Source organism: Mastigoproctus giganteus, chromosome 12, assembly GCF_048544385.1.
Source record: "Mastigoproctus giganteus isolate SK-2022 chromosome 12, ASM4854438v1, whole genome shotgun sequence".
Lineage (NCBI taxonomy): Eukaryota > Metazoa > Arthropoda > Arachnida > Uropygi > Thelyphonidae > Mastigoproctus > Mastigoproctus giganteus.
In genome coordinates, this window is record NC_143586.1 from 108885384 (window position 1) to 108903866 (window position 18483).

The 18483-nt window shown below is 37.9% G+C and overlaps 1 protein-coding gene across 1 annotated transcript in view; it reads right to left on the bottom strand.

The window, feature by feature from the left end:
* LOC150077332 (uncharacterized) overlaps positions 1–18483 on the bottom strand; it is a 308602-nt gene that overhangs the window by 19741 nt on the left and 270378 nt on the right. The window lies entirely within an intron of this gene.

Consider the following 18483-nt stretch of genomic DNA (forward strand, 5'->3'; position numbering starts at 1 on the left):
AATATCCATATCTCTATACTAGCACATATATAATCCCTGCTCAAGAATTAGATTAGAAGAGTTATACATGCTAAAACTAAAACCCTTTACCCATACGGACTAAACAACAAATTTCACCACAACAACAATACATCTGATATATGCATCTATAACAAATTCCAAATGATTAAAGGCTTAAATAAACCCAAACCTCACAAAAATTCAACGCCAAGGTTAACAAGTCCAAACAACCTCATAAACTAGGAAACTTTTCACAGTTGATGTCTGAATGGGATAACTGTTATACGGAAGTACAAAAATTTCTTTTTTTTTGTAAAAAATTTCTTCCGTATAACAGGATAACTGTTATACGGAAGTAATTAATTTCTCAAATAATACATAACCTGCTTTTCAGCACTTTAGTGTTCTAAAAGCACTTATCTATAATACAGATATTAAATCTATGCACTTACTCCACCTAATCACAGATATCTGTAAATTTAGACTAAAAACTATAAATACTGATAACAATAAAGAGCATACCATCTTAATATTAAGGTACATTACCAACAAAACCTGGACAAAATTAACATCAATAAGTGCATCAACAAGCACTGTGATCTCCTCCCTACCAACTGCCACAACCTGCAAATAACGTCAAGATTCAGCTACTCAAAGCCTTTCAGACTGATAGCACGTAATTACAAAGCCTCGGCCACCAATCTAGATAAATTTATACCGGATTCCAACAGTTGCATATGCAACCAACCACATCTTAAACCCTATGTCAATACTCATTTTGGACACATCATCACTGGTAATCTATATATAATACCAAATGAAGAACTAAAAAACATCATGGCACATGGCTTCAAATTCAGGCTGCATCATATCAACCAAATTAAGGTAAAAAAATAACTATCACAATTTACTCAACTTTTGCTTTATGTTATCGTACAAATATAATACACCCATACAAGCCTTCCAAATATGGATAAACTCAGTCCTCACTGACCTACTCAATAATTATCAAACACTAGCTGTACATGGTGCCACATTTGCCACAGGTAAAAAATACAATTTCTCCACTATCAAAAAGCACCTAGCTGAACTACATAAGCACTTTATAATAACTACCGTAGATAAAGCCCCTAACAATTTTGCATTTATCTGGAAACATTTTTATTATTATACATTAAATACAGAACTGAACTCAAGTAACACATACAAACCATACAACGATAGTATCATCACCAAGAAGCTTATTGCCTTCAGTAAAAAATTAAAAATTAACTTTAACAATTATAACCTACTGTACATCTATTTTATATCCAAATTCCACAAAAATCCTATAGGATTTAGATTCATCACCTTATGTAACACAAACCAGGCAAGACTTTAGAACTACTTCTGAAACCCATCTTAAACACATTACCAAATATCAGAATTATTTATAACAATCAGCCCATAATAGAAGCATTAAAAGCCAATAAAATCACCAGTATATCAACGTACGATTTTTACAGCCGCTTCACCAGCATAGACCTACCAAACATAAAAATCGTCCTCAACAAACTGTACAATAACTACAATCACTTGATAAACTGCAAATCAACATTTTAGAACAGCTTAACCAACCTCTGCATTGCAAACAACTATATTACTAATGGAAGAACCATGTACCTACAGAAAAAAGGTACAATAATGGGTAGTCCAGCCAGCTATGTCCTGGCTAACCTTTATTTATACTATGCTGAAACTACATTACCAACTGAACTATCAATGTTCAGATACATTGACGACTTACTGGTAATAAATTGTACCAACTTCATATAACAGTTTGCCAACATTTACCCTCCAGAACTGACTCTGGAAAAAAACCAGTGACAACAACCATACAGCATATTACCTAGATCTGAATATTAATATTAATGGCTCACAAACACCCATCAACATCTACATTAAAAGAGATTCCTTCAATTTCAATGTCGTCAACTATGCGCACTGGCACTCTAATATCTCAAAAAAAGTACATGCAAACATTATTCTTTCACAATGCATCAGAATAGTTAGCATATGCAATAGTAACTGGCTGATAAAGTGTAATATAATAACCCTATATAACAAGCTATTGACAATCAGTTTCCAACAGTCTACCTTCACTACCACTTCAACAAAGCATTACAAATCTTAAAATATAAGAAAACAATCAACCAACCCCTAGATATGACAAATATATTAGCATGGTGACATCCTCTACAACCAGGCTGTGTAAATAATATATAGGCAATACCCCTTAACCTTTCTGGTGTATCACAGTCTGGAAAACTTGTGCCCACCGATTTGGTATCATAGGAGTATTTTTTATCATCGTTATATGTAATTATATTTTCATCATGAATGGTAATAAATCCTAAATGGTAATATAATGGTCTACCTCCACCATTAACATTATTGACTTAAACACATGAGACACAGTCCCAGAAATTACGCTCAGGGTCCTACTACAAGAACAGGCTAGCGACCCCGGACTACCCGAGCACTACTAATTCCTCTCGTCCTCACACCCCTTTTTACTGTTCTGAATCCCTATCTTTTATTTCTTGTGCGCGATTAGGTTTCGAAAGAAATAACAAGATGCTATTTTACTGCTATACATACTGACTTCGCTTCATACAAAATTCAGCATCTTTTCATGCTATTTTGTATGTTATACCTTCTCCCCTATCCTGCGACATGTGGCCTCGTGTTCAATCCCTCCGTCAACCATGTACGTCTTACTGCATTCCAGCGCCCGAAGTCGCTGCTACATAACAATCAAGCATGTAGCATTTTTTCTCTCCCTGCAGTATACCGGACGACTGTCCCCACTTCTCTGGCTTGCAAAATCAATAAGTACGATTCCTAACTGTCTGCTCCATCTTGTGATTTCAACCTTCAATTATTTTTAGTAATTTTTTACTACCCATATTTCTTATCATCTATCATTTCTCTGCCTCTGTCGTGTCAGCCATGATATATACGTTAGCATTATGATTAACCTGGCTTCCGAACATTAACAATAAATTAAAAACCTGGTATCTTTTTACCACGTGCTACATATATTTCACGTTAGAAACAGAGGCCTTACTTTTCTGCTGCATTTTGATTGATTTTGACGGCTGGTCATTGTTAACAACATTGAAATCATCTGAAGTACAGCACTAAGTACTTATATTTTTATATTATATTACTATAGAATCTATAGTACTTAGTACCATGCTTGGGTTGGAGGTTGAGAAGCCGAAAGAAGATATTTGTTGACATTGGACTTCTGTAGACTGTAATTTTCAGTAAATGTGTATGACGGAAGTTTGTTCCAGAAAATGGCAGTTGAATGAATAAACAAGGAAGATGAAAAGTTGGTTCTGTGAGTTTGAAGTTGGACAGTAAATGGATGTTGGCTGGTGGCTGCATGTGTTCGGACTATTTTGAAAGAGAGAGAGAGCGGGAATTATAGAAGTCAATTCAGAACAGTGCCCATGGAAATATCTATAGAAGAGGCATGCAGCAGAAACAGTAGTCTAAAAGACAGCGAGTGGAGAGACTTTGTTAGAGATGAATCATTAATTAACCTAACTGCCCTCTTCTGAATGGAATCAAGAAGCCTGAGAGAGGTTTTAGAGGCACCGCCCCAGATGTGGGAATTAATATTCCATGGTAGGGTAGATTTGCGATTTATACAGAGTGAGCAGCTGTTTGGAAGAAAAGTAATGTTGAGAGCGAAAGAGAAAACCAAGTTTTTTAGATACAGAGGAAGCAATATTTGTAATGTGCTTGTGCCAAGAGAGATTAGAAGTTAGAGTAATCCCCAAAAGAGATACATCATTTTGCCTAGAAATCAGAGTGTCACTAAAGATAAGCATAGGAGCAGAAGAATCCTTTTTGCGAGATATAAGACAAGACTGAGTTTTAGAACGGTTGAAATCAACTAAGTTGTCTTTGCCCCACTGGAGAATTACCTGAAGATCGACATTTAAGGAATTGGTAGCAAATTGAGCAGGACAAGGTTTCTCAAAATGGAAAGTGGAATGCAATGTGCTATCATCAGCAAAACTATGGATAGGATTTCCGGTCAATGGAAGAAAGTCATTAATATACAAGAGGAAAAGAGTGGGGGAAAGAACTGAACCTTGAGGGACACCGGCATTAGTGGAGAAGTTAGAGGACAGAGAGCCATCTACTATCACCCTCAGTGAGCGATCAGAGAGATCTCCTCTTAAAAGATAACCAATTACAAAAAACAGTTGGCAAACCATAAGATGGAAGCTTGTTTAGAAGACCTTTATGCCAAACAAAGCCTTTGAGAGGTCAAGAGCAACTACTTGTGTTTCACGGAACCTTTCACTGAATTAGTCTATAAATGGGTAACATAAGCCAGAATATCACCAGTGGATCGACACTGACAGAATCCATACTGGTAATCATTGATGAGACGGAAGGTTTCTAGGTAGTTTTAGAGTTGGCGGTTAATTGATTTCTCCGTTACTTTAGAAAGAGTAGAAATAATTGCAATGGGACGATAATTGGATGGGAGGGATTTGTCACAATTTTTAGGAACTGGCTGGATATGAGCAAATTTCCAAGCAGAAGGAAAAACACCTTTGGAATAAGAAAGTGAAAAAAGGCTGCAAAGAATAGGAGTAAGTTCAGGAGCACAGGTTTTGAGAACAAGTGGAGAAATACCATCGGGATTTGGAGCTTTCTTAGCATCAAGATTCGTCAAAATCCTTCTGACATCCTTTTGACGGACGACCACAGGAGGCATTGAATGGAGCGTGTTGGGAATGTTATGCCAGTAATAGTACACTGTTGAGGAAGGAGACAGCAGTCTCCGAAAGCTTCGGTATTTTGGTATATTTTAACGATTTTAGCATTGTTTTAACCTATTTTATTGTATTTATTGTAATAGTCTAGTTTAACCGATATTTGTATCATATTTATTTTATTTTATATTTTATTTTTTTATTATATTTTATAGTAAAAAAATTACACTGGTGTTTGAGTGGAATTATTTCAATATGGAATTACCCAGCACCATAGGCCTTTTTGAAGATATGTGTTGGGAATGGTGGGAGGTGTTTTACAAAGATCATTAATACATGAATTGGAAGAAAAATGGGATGCTCGCAGGTAAGCTTTATCCTTGGCTGAAGTGACAACAGAACTATCTGGTTTGGACAGAGGTGGGAGCAGAAATGGGCAAAAGTTGCGGCCACTAGCTTTGGCAAGAGACCAGAATGCTCGGCTACCATTAGGGCAAGAAGCAAGTTTTCTACTCTTAGCCTGTTCAAACTGTAGTTTGGACTGATTAATAACTGCTTTACAATTGTTGCGAGCTTTGGTGTAGGCAGAAAATGAAACTGAAGAATTAGAAACAAGCTAATTACGATATGCAACATTCTTCTCTTGAACAGCCTTAGCACATTTATTGGAAAACCAAGGTTTAGATAAAGGAAGAGATTTTAAAGTGGAGTGTGGGATAAAGGATTCCATTCCTGCAAGAATAATTTCACTGACACGATCTGAGCAAATGTTGACATCAGAAGTTTTGAAACAGTAATCCGACCATGGAAAAGAAATCTCACAGATCATCCCATTTTGCATTCTTGTAATGCCAAACAACACGAGGTTGGGAATAGCCATGAGATAAAGGCTCCACTGGAGAAGAGACAATCACCAAGTTGTGATCTGAAGTGCCTAAAGGACCTCTCACTTTGGCTGTGTACTTAGAAGGGTTGTTTGTGAGAAAAATATCAAGCGATTAAGTTTGTGGATGTTTTCCAATACCAGCATATATTTCTCAAATGTAGACCTACTAAAATTTATTGAAATAAATTTTAGTAGGTCTATATTTGAGCCCACCTCAAATTCTACCAGAGTTTGAGGTGGGCTCAAACTCTGGTAGAATGTTATGGCTCTGCTCACACAATGTCATTTACAGTGATAATGCATCCAAGTTAGTGTAGTGTAGTGCAATGTTATTCAGTTTCTTATAGTGAAAAACGTCTCTCCAGCAGAAATTCATTGGCATGGGGAAAATGCATTGACTATATGTTATCCTCATAAGTGTACAAACAGGAAAACTGTTATAGTGCATATTTGTATGCTGCAGTTCTGCATGCTCTGCAAAAGGAAAAACAAAGAATAACTTGCAAAGAAAACATTAATTCCTCTAAGTATTAACAGTACGGAACAAAAATTAGAACACACTGTTAGGTTTGTTTGTTTGTTTGGGGATTTATTAGGTATATTGGCAACTATGGCGATAGTGCGCCACACGTACGGTAAGTATGTATGCTATTTCTTCTCTGAAAATAGTACCAGAAAGTAATTTTTTAATTAACTAAAGGAGGTGATATACTTTAATCATTTTGAGAAAGGTAAAAATGCTTGAGACATTTGTTTCATTATTCAAAAGTGAAGTAAGCGCAAGAGGATCTTTTGTTGTAGCTGGAGTGCAAAGATTCTGGCATTCTCTTGTATATTTTGTGCATTCAACAAGAATGTGTTTCACTGAAAGCACTGTGTTGCAGTTATGATACTGAGGGGAGTATCTCTCCTCTTAAAAGATAACCATGAGTGATATTTGTGTAACCTATTTGCAGACGAGCCAATGTTACCTCCTGATGTCGGACTGACCTGAAGCTGGAAGGCCATCGCTCAAGGTTTGGCTTGATGCTTCGAAGCTTATTGTTAGGTTGATTTTCCCATGATAACTGCCATTGGCACATGCATTTTCTTGGATTATTGATTGATAGTCTTGATGAGGTACTTTCCGCTTGTTCTTGGGTCGTAGGTGAGCCGATTTGGCAGCATTGTCCATAGTTCATTTCCAGGAATTGCCATATGTCCTGGGACCCAGCAGAAGTATATGTATTTCCCAAGTTCTGATAAGATATGTAAAGAGGTGACTATTCCTTTCATGATTGGGTGGGTGATGTTCATGATGTTTTTTAGTGCTTGAAGTGCACTTAAAGAATTTGTGAAAATTATGCTGTTGTTAATATCAGAGGCCTCAATGTAATTCAGTGCAACCTGAATTGCTATTAGTTCGCAGAAAATATACCGAATTCACGTGACAACTGAAAGGCTAATGTGATGTTTGGAAAAACTGTGGCTATTCCAACGTGGGCATCATTCTTTGATCCATCAGTATTTTTTAAGACAAAGTTGGGAAACTGATCCACTACTGCATGGTATAATTGCAAGAAGTTTTCTCTATGCAATGTAGATTTATTCCATTCATGTAGATGCAAGCCATATGAAGGTGGAGTGGTGTTACAAGGAGCAAGAGAGGATGGGAGACTATGTGCCACATTGTCTAAGGTTAAATTTAGTTCTTCTAAGAGGTGTTTTATTCTCATACCCAAAGGATGGTTAGTGGTAGGGCAGTTTTGGTATAAACTGTGCTGTGAAAAGTATCTGCCAGTTTGGGTGTTCTGGCATAGATCTAATTTTATATGCATAACGTAGTGTCAGTTGTCGTCTGATCGAGAGAGAGGGGGGGGGCACATAAAATACATAGTTTATGTGCTTCAGCATATAAACTATGTATTGGAGATGTGCGATATCCTCCTAGGGCAATGCGTATTCCACTATGATGGATAGGGCCAAGCCACCGAAGGGCACTAGGTCTTGCTGAACTATACACTGGTGCTCCGTAGTCAAGTTTCGATCTTATTAAGGCTCTATATAGCCAAAATAAAGTAAGGCGATCAGCTTCCCACTTAGTTGTAGAGAGAATCCAGATGATATTTAGTTTTTGTTGACATGATGTTCTTAGCCTTTTGATATGCTCCAGGAAAGTGAGTTTATGGTCTAAAGTGATTCCTAAGAACCGTATGCTGGGATGAACTGCTATTGGTTGGCGATTAATTTGAATTCTAGATTGGGGTGGAGTTTGCATTGGCAGCAAAAATGGATGCAAAATGTTTTTTTGCGGACAAAGTTGAAATCCATTAGTCTGAGTCCATGCACAGATCTTGGTTATTGCCCCTTGCAACCGTCTCTCAACAGTATTCATGTTTTTCTCATGATACCAAATACTGAGGTCTTCTACAAACAGTGCTTTATCAATAGTGTTTGGAAGTTGTTCAGCAGTGGTTTATTGCAATTATAAAAAGTGAAGCACTGAGTGCAAAGCCTTGAGGAACTCCTTATGAAAATACTTGGGACAGTGAGGTTTAAAATCAAACCTGGAATGTACGCTTGCATAGGAAATTTTGTATGAAAATCGGGAGGTGACCTTGAATCCTTCCACGTGGAATCACAGGCCTTACTCATATCAAAGCAGACTAATACATGGTATTCTGATCTGAGGAATGCATTCCAAATGGAATTCTCTAGTCTTACTAGTATATTTAGTGTAGATCTGCTTTATCGAACACTGAATTGTGCAGAACGCAGCAGATTGAAATTTTCAAGGTACCAGATCAGTTGATGGTTCATCTTTTCGAGAATTTTGCAAATGCAACTGGTCAAGGCAACAGGTCAAGGCAACAGGCAACTATAATAAGTGGGATTTGTTGGGTCTTTACTTGGTTTAGGGAACGCAAGGACCACAGCATGATGCTATTGTTTAGGGAATTTATCTTCTAGGAAGAGTCTATTGAATAGATCAAGAAGTGACTGTAATGATTTGGTACTTGGTTTCTGTATCATTGAATAACGAATATTATCTGGTCCTACAGCACTGTGTCTGGATGTTGACAAGGCTTTATGCAGTTCGTGGATAGCAAAAGGTAAGTTGTATTGTTCATCTCTTTTTGAAGAAAAGTTAACTTTTGTTTTTCTGAACTTGTTTTCAATCTTCTGAAGGTCGGTGTATAACTTTCCGTTGCTGATGTTTTGGCAAAGGTTTCTCCTAGTATATTGGCAATTCCAGCAGGATCATTTACATTCTGCCCTCTCTATTCCATGATAGGCAGAGGTGTCAACTGATATTTGCCACTCGTTTTTTTTGATTGCTTTCCAAATTTTATGTGTAGGAGTTGCTTGATTGATAGTTGAAGTGAAGCGGATCCAAGCAGCTTTTTATTGCAGCGTCTAAAATATCTTGCCCTTGCTCTAGCGCCCTTATATTTAATGAGATTTGGTTGTAGTTGGACTCCAGTGAAAAATATTCCAGGCTGTGCTTTGTTCCTTTTTAGCCACAAGGCATTCATCACCCCACCGGATTTTTGGATGAATCGGTAATTTTGAAGAGGATTTCAGTATGGTTTGTTCTGCTGCATATAATATCGTTTTCTTGACACAGTCAACCGCTTCATCAGTTGTGGAATTTTGGATTATTTCAGGATCAAGCTTAGTTAATTTTATATAGGTCTGCCAATCTGCTTTATCAGTGAGTCAATGTGGAATTTTAGTAGGACGATGAGAGGGCTTATTAAGTAATTCAATTGTTATGGGAAAATGATCGCTATGTAGTGGATCGTTGTTTATCGTCCACTTAAGAGTAGGATACAAGGTTGCTGAAAAGATAGATAAGTCTATTGCAGTACTTGTTCCTAAAGGAAGGTGAACCGTCATTTAGAAGGAGGTTGTTATTGTCTAGACACTGTTCAATTAGTTTTCCTCTTTGATCGATGTTGTCCCGTAGACTGTGATGACCGTTTAAGTTTCCCAAAATAAGGAAAGGTGTGGGGAGCTGAGTTATAAGATTATTTAGATCATTTTTGTTGGAAGGCATAGCTTGGTAGGATGTATAAGGAGCAGATTGTCATATGGATGTCAGCAGCTACACAGACTGCTATTGCCTCGAGGGGAGAGTTCAGTAAGACTTGTTTGGTAGGAATATGTGGTTTGTTAAAACAGCTACACCACCATGTGCAATATTCTGATTGGACAAATTTGGCACTTTAAATATGCCTCTTGAAGGCAAAGACATATTGGTGAGTATTTACAGGCAAGATCGTATAGGTCATCGATATTGGCACGGAATCCATGACAATTCCATTGTATTATTCTGTCCATTATTTATCTCGTTAGACTTTCCGAGCATTTTCATGTTGCTGAGGTTTTCTGTTTTTCACTATTGTTTTTAATCTTTTTTTTGGGAAGGAGGGCCTTTCTGTATCCATGTCTTCTTCAACAAAAATTTGAAGTACAGGGTCATCTGCTGATTTTTCTTTAGTGTCCATTTCTTGTTGGTGACTAGAAGTTAGGATGTTTATCTTTGCGTCGTTGATCCGGGGTGTAGAGGTTTTTGAGTGGTATGGAAATTGGTGATTGACCGCTTGGGTTTGAGTTTTGTTGGTACAGTGATTTTATGTAATTTGAGAAAGACTCTTTTAGAGGTACTGTTAGATCAGTTTGCGATGCGGCTGATTGGAATTTTTTGGTGACTTGGACATACATAGGTCTGTTTGCACGAGTTGGTGGTGAGATGATTCTCTCTGTTTCTTGATAAGAAAGATTATGGTTGGTTTTATATTTATGGATAAATTTCACTTTTCCAGTGCTCATGTTCTAGCATAAGTGGGATGATCTTTTTTGCAGTTTGGACATACTGGTTGAGGAGCATTACAGTTTTCGCAATCATGTTCTACTGAACCACACTTTGCACAAGTAGGGGTTCCCCGGAAAATTGTCTGGGAATGTCCATACTTCTGACATCGGAAACACCGTAGTGGGTTTGGGACATATGGTCTGACATTTCCGGCCTTAATGGATGATGGACGATTCGGTGTATTAAAGGTCAAGATCAGATTGCAATCTTTTCTGGTGGAGATTCTCTTGACATGAATAACTCGTTGTTCTTTCAGTTCTTCTAGCATTTCCTCTTCAGATACATCTAGTAAGTCCCAGTCTGAGATCACTCCTTTAGAGGTGTTCAGTGATCTGTGGGGCATTACAGTTACTGGGAGTCCTGCAAAGATATTAATTCTCAGAAGTCACTCAGAATGTTTGGCATTAGATGTCTCAATGAGAATTCTCCTGACCTGAGTCTTTTTACGGATATTGGAGTTCCAGCTCTACTTTCCAATTCCTTTTGAACTCTAAATGGAGAAAGTTTGTCAACTGCATTCTCGCCAGTTGAGTGGATGATCGAAAAAGTTGGGATTGGATAGGTCTCTGGCTCAGTTTTTTGGTACTTTACAGTTTCTGCCGTGGAATTATCTTACCTTTTAGATATCTGGGTTGCATCTGGCAGCCCAGATAAGTCTGAGTTTGACTTACTCCTGATATGCTCTTTTTGGTCCTGGGAGATTGTCTTTTTCTCCCAGGTTAGGAGCCCCGCCATGTGGAGGCAAGAGCGGTGCCACCTAGTGACCCAAGCGAAGAAGAGGGTTAGTATTAACTAAAAATAAAAGAGAGATTAAAGAAAAGTGGCTTTTCTTTCTAGGTTATAGTATTTGAATATATATATTTAATTATAATACTCAGGAGTTATCATACTTGCGAAACTCAGGAGACACATATTTACAGTTAAGCGTACTAGTTAATCACTCTGAAAAGGCGCTATGGTCACTAATACTGCTTGGCACTGAGGGTCCCACTGTTAGGAAAACAACTTATCATCACAGACAGTTTCAGAAAAATTACTCACTTCATCCCTTGAACATCATAGCGAGATCCATTCATCCTTACATTTCGAGGGTAAAGTTCTAAAACAGTGTTCGCAAGCTGGCCGCTAGTTAGTACACTGGTCCGAACCTATTGGTAACTCTTTAGGAGGCTTCCGGATCAGCTAGTGTATAATCTTCCTACCTCTACTCTGTCAGATAGTGACTGGAGGGAGTCAGAGTAGTGTGTGTGTGGGGGGGGGGCATTGTCGAGGCCACGTTATGTCAAGAATCTGGGTATATTCTTACCATGTGTAAGCCATATCCAAAAATTTCATTATTTCATACAGCATGTGGGAACAATTTTTCCCCACTTTTCCTTACTATTGAATACACCATGAATTGTCTAACAGAGTAAGCTTATCTGCAAAAAGATCTAAACCTCCCAAACACTTCCTAGTTCATTTCACAAATCAACTGATAACAGAATCTCAATTATCAGTTGATTCAACTACTGCTCATCTCAGTTGCCCAAATTATTCGCTGTATGATTCCTTTCGCCTCAAAGGTGGTACTTGTGCATATGTCCATTCCGATATTCCCTGTCAGAGACTTGGTAATTTGGAATCTCCTCTTTTCGATCTTCTTTTGCTTAAAATCTCTCTACCTCATTGTGTCAAATTCATCTGTTGTCTCTACCATTCTCCCAACTCCACTAATCACTTGGAGCTCTTTGACTTTCTCTCTTTGCAACTTGACTTTCTCCAGTCCAACTTCCTTAACAGTGAGGTAATGTTCCTTGGTGATTTTAATGTTCACAACTCCAGCAGGCTTCCATTTTCTAGTCACACCGACCCAGCTGGTCGAGATGCTGAGGCTTTTGCAATTTCTAATGACCTTGCACAGACTGTTCATTTACCCACCAGAATACCGGACAATCCCAACCATACAGCCAACATAAACACATGGGTTGTGTTAGGGAGGCTAAGAGGAAGAGCAGGTGCATGTATACTTGCGTGTACACCAATGCTAGGAGTTTAGTAAATAAATTTGATGAATTTGAGTTATTGCTCAAAACATCAAAGGCAGATATTGTTGGGATTTCAGAGACGTGGTGTCACACAGATATAAGGAATGCAGAACTGGAATTTGGGGAGTACAATGTCTACAGAAAGGATAGACAGGATAGGAAGGGAGGAGGGGTTATGCTATTAGTTAAGAAACACATACAATCCAAGGAAGTGAAGCCAGTCGACATCACTGGACAGTGCAGTGTCGAGTCAGTTTGGTGTGACATAAGCATTGGGAGATCAAAATTGAGAGTAGGAGTGTGCTATAGGCCTAGTGACTCTGATGAGTATAATAAGAAACTGTACAGAGAAATAGAGTGGGCCAGTAAATCAGGGAGTCTTATAATGGGGGATTTTAATTTCCCAGATACTGACTGGAATTTGGGGGCTGGTCACTCACACACTAGCAAGGCTTTTGTGGATTTATTGGATGATTGTTTTCTACATCAGCATGTTCGGGAGGCAACTAGAGGGAGTAATGCTCAATGCTCAATGCATGCTCAATGCTGATGGGATTCTTCCTCTTGCTCAGAATAATCACCTGAGAGGGCATAAGTTCAAATTGAGGAAAGACAGATGTAGGATAGATGTGCAGAAATTTGCCTTTAGCCAGTGGATGGTTGGTAGGTGGAACAGACTTCCATCCCTTGTCATGGAAGTTGATAGCCTAAATAAGTTTAAGGCTCAGCTGGACAGGTATTTCGAACGAACAGAGGGGTAAAGTGGAAGTGGTTATTTTTTATTTATTTATTTTTCTTTATTTTTTTTTTTGGCTGATGCTGCATAAGCTTGCTTTCTTGCATCAAATGCCTCTACTAATGCTAATGCTAAAAAACATGCTTCATCATCTTTTTCTCACAAACAACCCTTCTAAGTACACGGTCGAAGTGAGTGATCCTTTAGGTACCTCAGATCACAACTTTGTGATTGTCTCTTCTCCAATGGAGCCTTTATCTTATGGCTATTCCCAACCTCGTATTGTTTGGCATTACAAGAATGCAAAATGGGATGACCTGCGAGATTTCTTTTCTTCTTTTCCTTGGTTGGATTACTGTTTAAAAACTTCTGACGTCAATGTTTTCTCAGATCATGTCAGAGAAATTATTCTTGTAGGAATGGAATCCTTTATTCCACACTCCACTTTAAAATCTCGTCCTTTATCTAAACCTTGGTTTTCCGATAAATGTGCTAAGGCTGTTCAAGAGAAGAATGTTGCATATCGTAATTGGCTTGTTTCCAATTGTTCAGTTTCATTTTCTGCCTACACCAAAGCTCGCAACAATTGTAATCAGTCCAAACTAGATTTTGAACAGGCTAAGAGTAGAAAACTTGCTTCTTGCCCTAATGGTAGCCGTGCAGTCTGGTCTCTTGCCAAAGCTATTGGCCGCAACTTTTGCCCATCTCTGCTCCCACCTCTATCAAAACCAGCTGGTTCTGTTGTCACTTCAGCCAAGGATAAAGCTGACCTGCTAGCATCCCATTTTATTTCCAACTCACGTATTAATGATCTTGGTAAAACACCTACCACCATGCTCCATTCAATGCCTCCTATGATTTTCCGTCAAAAGGATGTCAGAAGGATTTTGACGAATCTCGATGCCAAGAAAGCTCCAGGTACTGATGGTATTTCTCTACTTGTTCTCAAAACCTGTGTTCCTGAACTTAGTCCTGTTCTTTGCCGCCTTTTTTCACTTTCTTATTCCAAAGGTGTTTTTTCTTCTGCTTGGAAATTTGCTCATATCCAGCTAGTTCCTAAAAAAGGTGACAAGTCTCTCCCATCCAATCATCGTCCCATTGCAATTACTTCTACTCTTTCTAAAGTAATGGAGAAATCAATTAATCGCCAACTCTTAAACTACCTAGAAACCTTCTGTCTGATCAATGATCGCCAGTATGGATTCCATCAGTGTCGATCTACTGGTGATATTCTGCCATAACTATTAATTAAAATAAGCATGTATTCAACTCTCATATCATGTCAAGGGAATCGGAAAGACGGCAGCCATCAACCTCCAAAAACTAACCAACACTACAAGCCATCATGAGAATTAAAAAACAATTGTCGCGAAATTCTAAAAACGACGACACTAATAAATTAATTCACACATAAGTTAAACTTTAAAATCGTTAACTTCCTTTAAGAAACCGCCTTATTCGGTTCGTCACCGTTTTCACAAGAAGTATAGAAGTGATTTGCGAATGCTATCCCCCCCCCCCGTTTTATATCAAATTAACGACAGCTGACCTGAGATTATTTATATAAACCAATGTATGAATTGGTTTAAATTCATGCATGAATTTATACGCACTATTCATGCATGCGCGTAAGAGTCCACGAGTCCGAAATATTATAAGGTCTACGTACATTAATAGAATTAACATTTAATCTCATTTCTAATGTTTTGGCAATTAATAATTTAAAATATTCATGCTGTTTATTAAGAACCTTGGATTCATTAAAAAGAATCATGTCCATCACTGATTGCATGAGACGCAAGCTCAGATGCACCGATCCTACCTGCTCTAACTGATGCCAAATACTGCTGTATCCTTACCGAAAGTGAATTTTGGGTCAAGCCAATATAAGTAGAATTGCATCCATCACAAGAAATATTATAAACAATATTGTAAGCTTCCATGGTAGGAATTACATATGTCCTATATTTCAAGACAGCATCGCGCTTACTCATGGGTTGTGGAACAATCTTAAATTCAGTATTCTTAAATATGTTAATAAATTGTCTATACCAATGTTGCATATACGGAACTTTAATAAAATGTTTGTGATCCACCCTGTCATTTGTTGTACCCGTTTCTAAGTTATATTTCGCCTGTTGACCAATCTGCATAATGGTACCTAATGAATAACCCCTATTTAAAAATCTTTTTGTCAGTTTCGTGCACTCATCCAATAAGAATTCTTGAGTAGAGCTGTATCTATATGCATTATGAAACTGGTTAAAAATAATGCTCCTTTTATATGTAAAAGGGTGGTAGCTCGAATGGTGGTGGTGCAAGAATTTTCCCGAATTTGTTGATTTCCTTTAAATTTTAGAAAATATGTTTTCATTAATTCTGGTTAAAGCAAAAGTTAGAAAATCTATGGATTTGTGATGTGGTTTTAAAGTAAAATTTAGAAAATTTATGGATTTGTGATGTGGTTTTAAAGTAAAATTTAGAAAATTTATGGATTTGTGATGTGGTTTTAAAGTAAAATTTAGAAAATTTATGGATTTCTGATGTGGTGGTCTCTTAAAAGAAGTTATAACGATTTTAAAGTTTAACTCATGTGTGAATTAATTTATTAGTGTCGTCGTTTTTAGAATTTCGTGACAATTGTTTTTCAATTCTCATGATGGCTTGTGGTGTTGGTTGGTTTTTGGAAGTTAGTGGCCACCGTCTTTCCGTGATTCTTTCAGATTCCTTTGACGTGATATGAGAGTTGAATACATGCTTATTTTAACTTGATTCATTTATGACAATACGTGGGGGGGGGAATTCATATTATAATCATTCGCGATTGAGTATTGAGAGATTAGCAGTCCTACTCAAAGGTATGAGGTTTTCACCTATAATTTAAGATTGTTACCATATATGGACAAATTCAATGGAAAAGTTTGGTGAAACACAACCAATTTCTCTTGACATCTCAAAGGCTTTCGAGCGTGTTTGGCATAAAGGTCTTCTAAACAAGCTTCCATCTTATAGTTTGCCAAATGTTTTTTGTAATTGGTTATCCAGTTTGCTCTCTGATCACTCACTGAGGGTGATGGTAGATGGCTCTGTCTTCTTACTTCACTAATGCTGGTGTCCCCCAAGGTTCAGTTCTTTCCCCCACTCTTTTCCTCTTGTATATTAATGACCACCTTCCATTGACTGGAAATCCTATCCATAGTTTTGCCGATGATAGCACATTGCATTCCATTTTGAAAAACCTTACCCTGCTCAATCAGCTTCAACTTCTCGAATATCCGCTACCAATTCCTTAAATGCCAATCTCCAGGTAATTCTTCCGTGGACAACTTAGTTGATTTCAATCCTTCTAAAACTCAGCCTTGTCTTATATCTCACAAAAAGGATTCTTCTGCTCCTATGCTTATCTTAGGTGACACTCCAATTTCTAGGCAAAATGATATATCTCTTTTGGGGATTACTCTGACTTCTAATCTCTCTTGGCACAAGCACATTACAAATATTGCTTCCTCTGCATCTAAAAAACTTGGTTTCCTCTATCGCTCTGGGCATTACTTTTCTTCCAAACAGCTATTCACTCTGTACAAATTGCAAATCTGCCCTACCATGGAATACTGTTCCTACATCTAGAGCGGTGCCCCCAAAATCTATCTCAGGCTTCTAGATTCCATTCAGAAGAGGGCAGTTAGGTTAATTAATGACTCCTCTCTCTGTCTCATAGACTTTGTTTCTGCTGCATGCCTTTTCGACAGATACTTCCATGGGCTGAATTGGCTTCTATAATTCCCGCTCTCTTTCTCTTTCAAAACAGTCTGAACACATGCCGCCACCAGCCAACGTCCATTTACTGTCCAGCTTCAAACTCACAGAACCAACCTTTCATCTTCCTTGTTTATTCATTCAACTGCCGTTTTCTGGAACACCCTTCCTTCACACGTATTACAGTCTACAGAAGTTCAAGTCTAATGTCAACAAATATCTTCTTTCATCTTCTCAACCTCCAACCCAAGTACGGTACTAAGTACTATAGGTTCTAATACCTTCCGTGTTTGGGGTTTTCATAAAAAAAAAATCCTGGAAGTTATTTAGGATCACCACCTACTTTCATATTGCTACAGAAATCAGAATATTTCTTTAGCAATATAAACTATTATATATATTGACAACTTTATAATACAGAATGCCTGTCCATCCCCTCCAATGTTAACTTGTTAAATGAAGTATCATCCTCAGGTGCTGAAGTCAGTGTTCAACAGGAATATTCAGGGCCCAGGTATAGATAACCTACTAGGCTCTCAGTCAAGTTACATAATAAATCATAGCCAATCTCCATTGGGTCTAATACAAATTTAACTTATTTGAAGTTCTCACTGTCGTGGTAGTTGTGAGGACTAATGGTTTATCACATCCACTACAAATTAGGGGCAAATGAAGAGTTGATAATTCCACCCCTGATAGTTACTTTAGCCACTGCCTATAATGTTTAAATTAATTCAGATCAGTTTGATAAACTATACTGGTCAACACGTAAAATGTTACGAAAATGAAAATACTCAATCTTGACTAATTTTATGCTGCTGAACACACAAATCACATTAAAATTTGTCAATTGGCTTCTCATATTAGCCAGTTACTCTACATTATCAACTATGGCTCTCGGCAAGATGCATGGCAACACTGCAGTTTCAGTACCACCACGCTCTTATCATGTGATTGGAAACTGTTGCCTCAAATACATCTTCACCGCTGTTGCAGTATTTCCCATACTGGGTGATTTGTTCTCAGTTAACAGTTGCTCTCTGTGAGATTCCTATTCTTTGCACAGTATTTGTGTTTTGCAAGATTAACATGCCCTGTAATTGTAAGAACAGTCTGGATAACTTCTGTTAGGTATGTGGGGAAGTCATGTTAACTTCAAGAAAGCGTCCCTTAATTTGAGCTTTTTTTATGGCTCAAGTTAAGGGATTACTTCTTGTACTCTAGGTAAAGTAGGCGACCAGGACAAGAACTAGGCTCCACAAATATGCTGTACCAACTGTTCATCAAAACTCAATGCGCGGGTGAATCAAAAGGGACATTTTATGCCTTTTGCAGTGCCTATGATATGGAGAGAGCCAACAAATCATGTCACAAGCTGTTACGTCTGTATGCTGCCTCCTATTAGAAAAGGGATGACGATGAAGAAAAAGTGGATG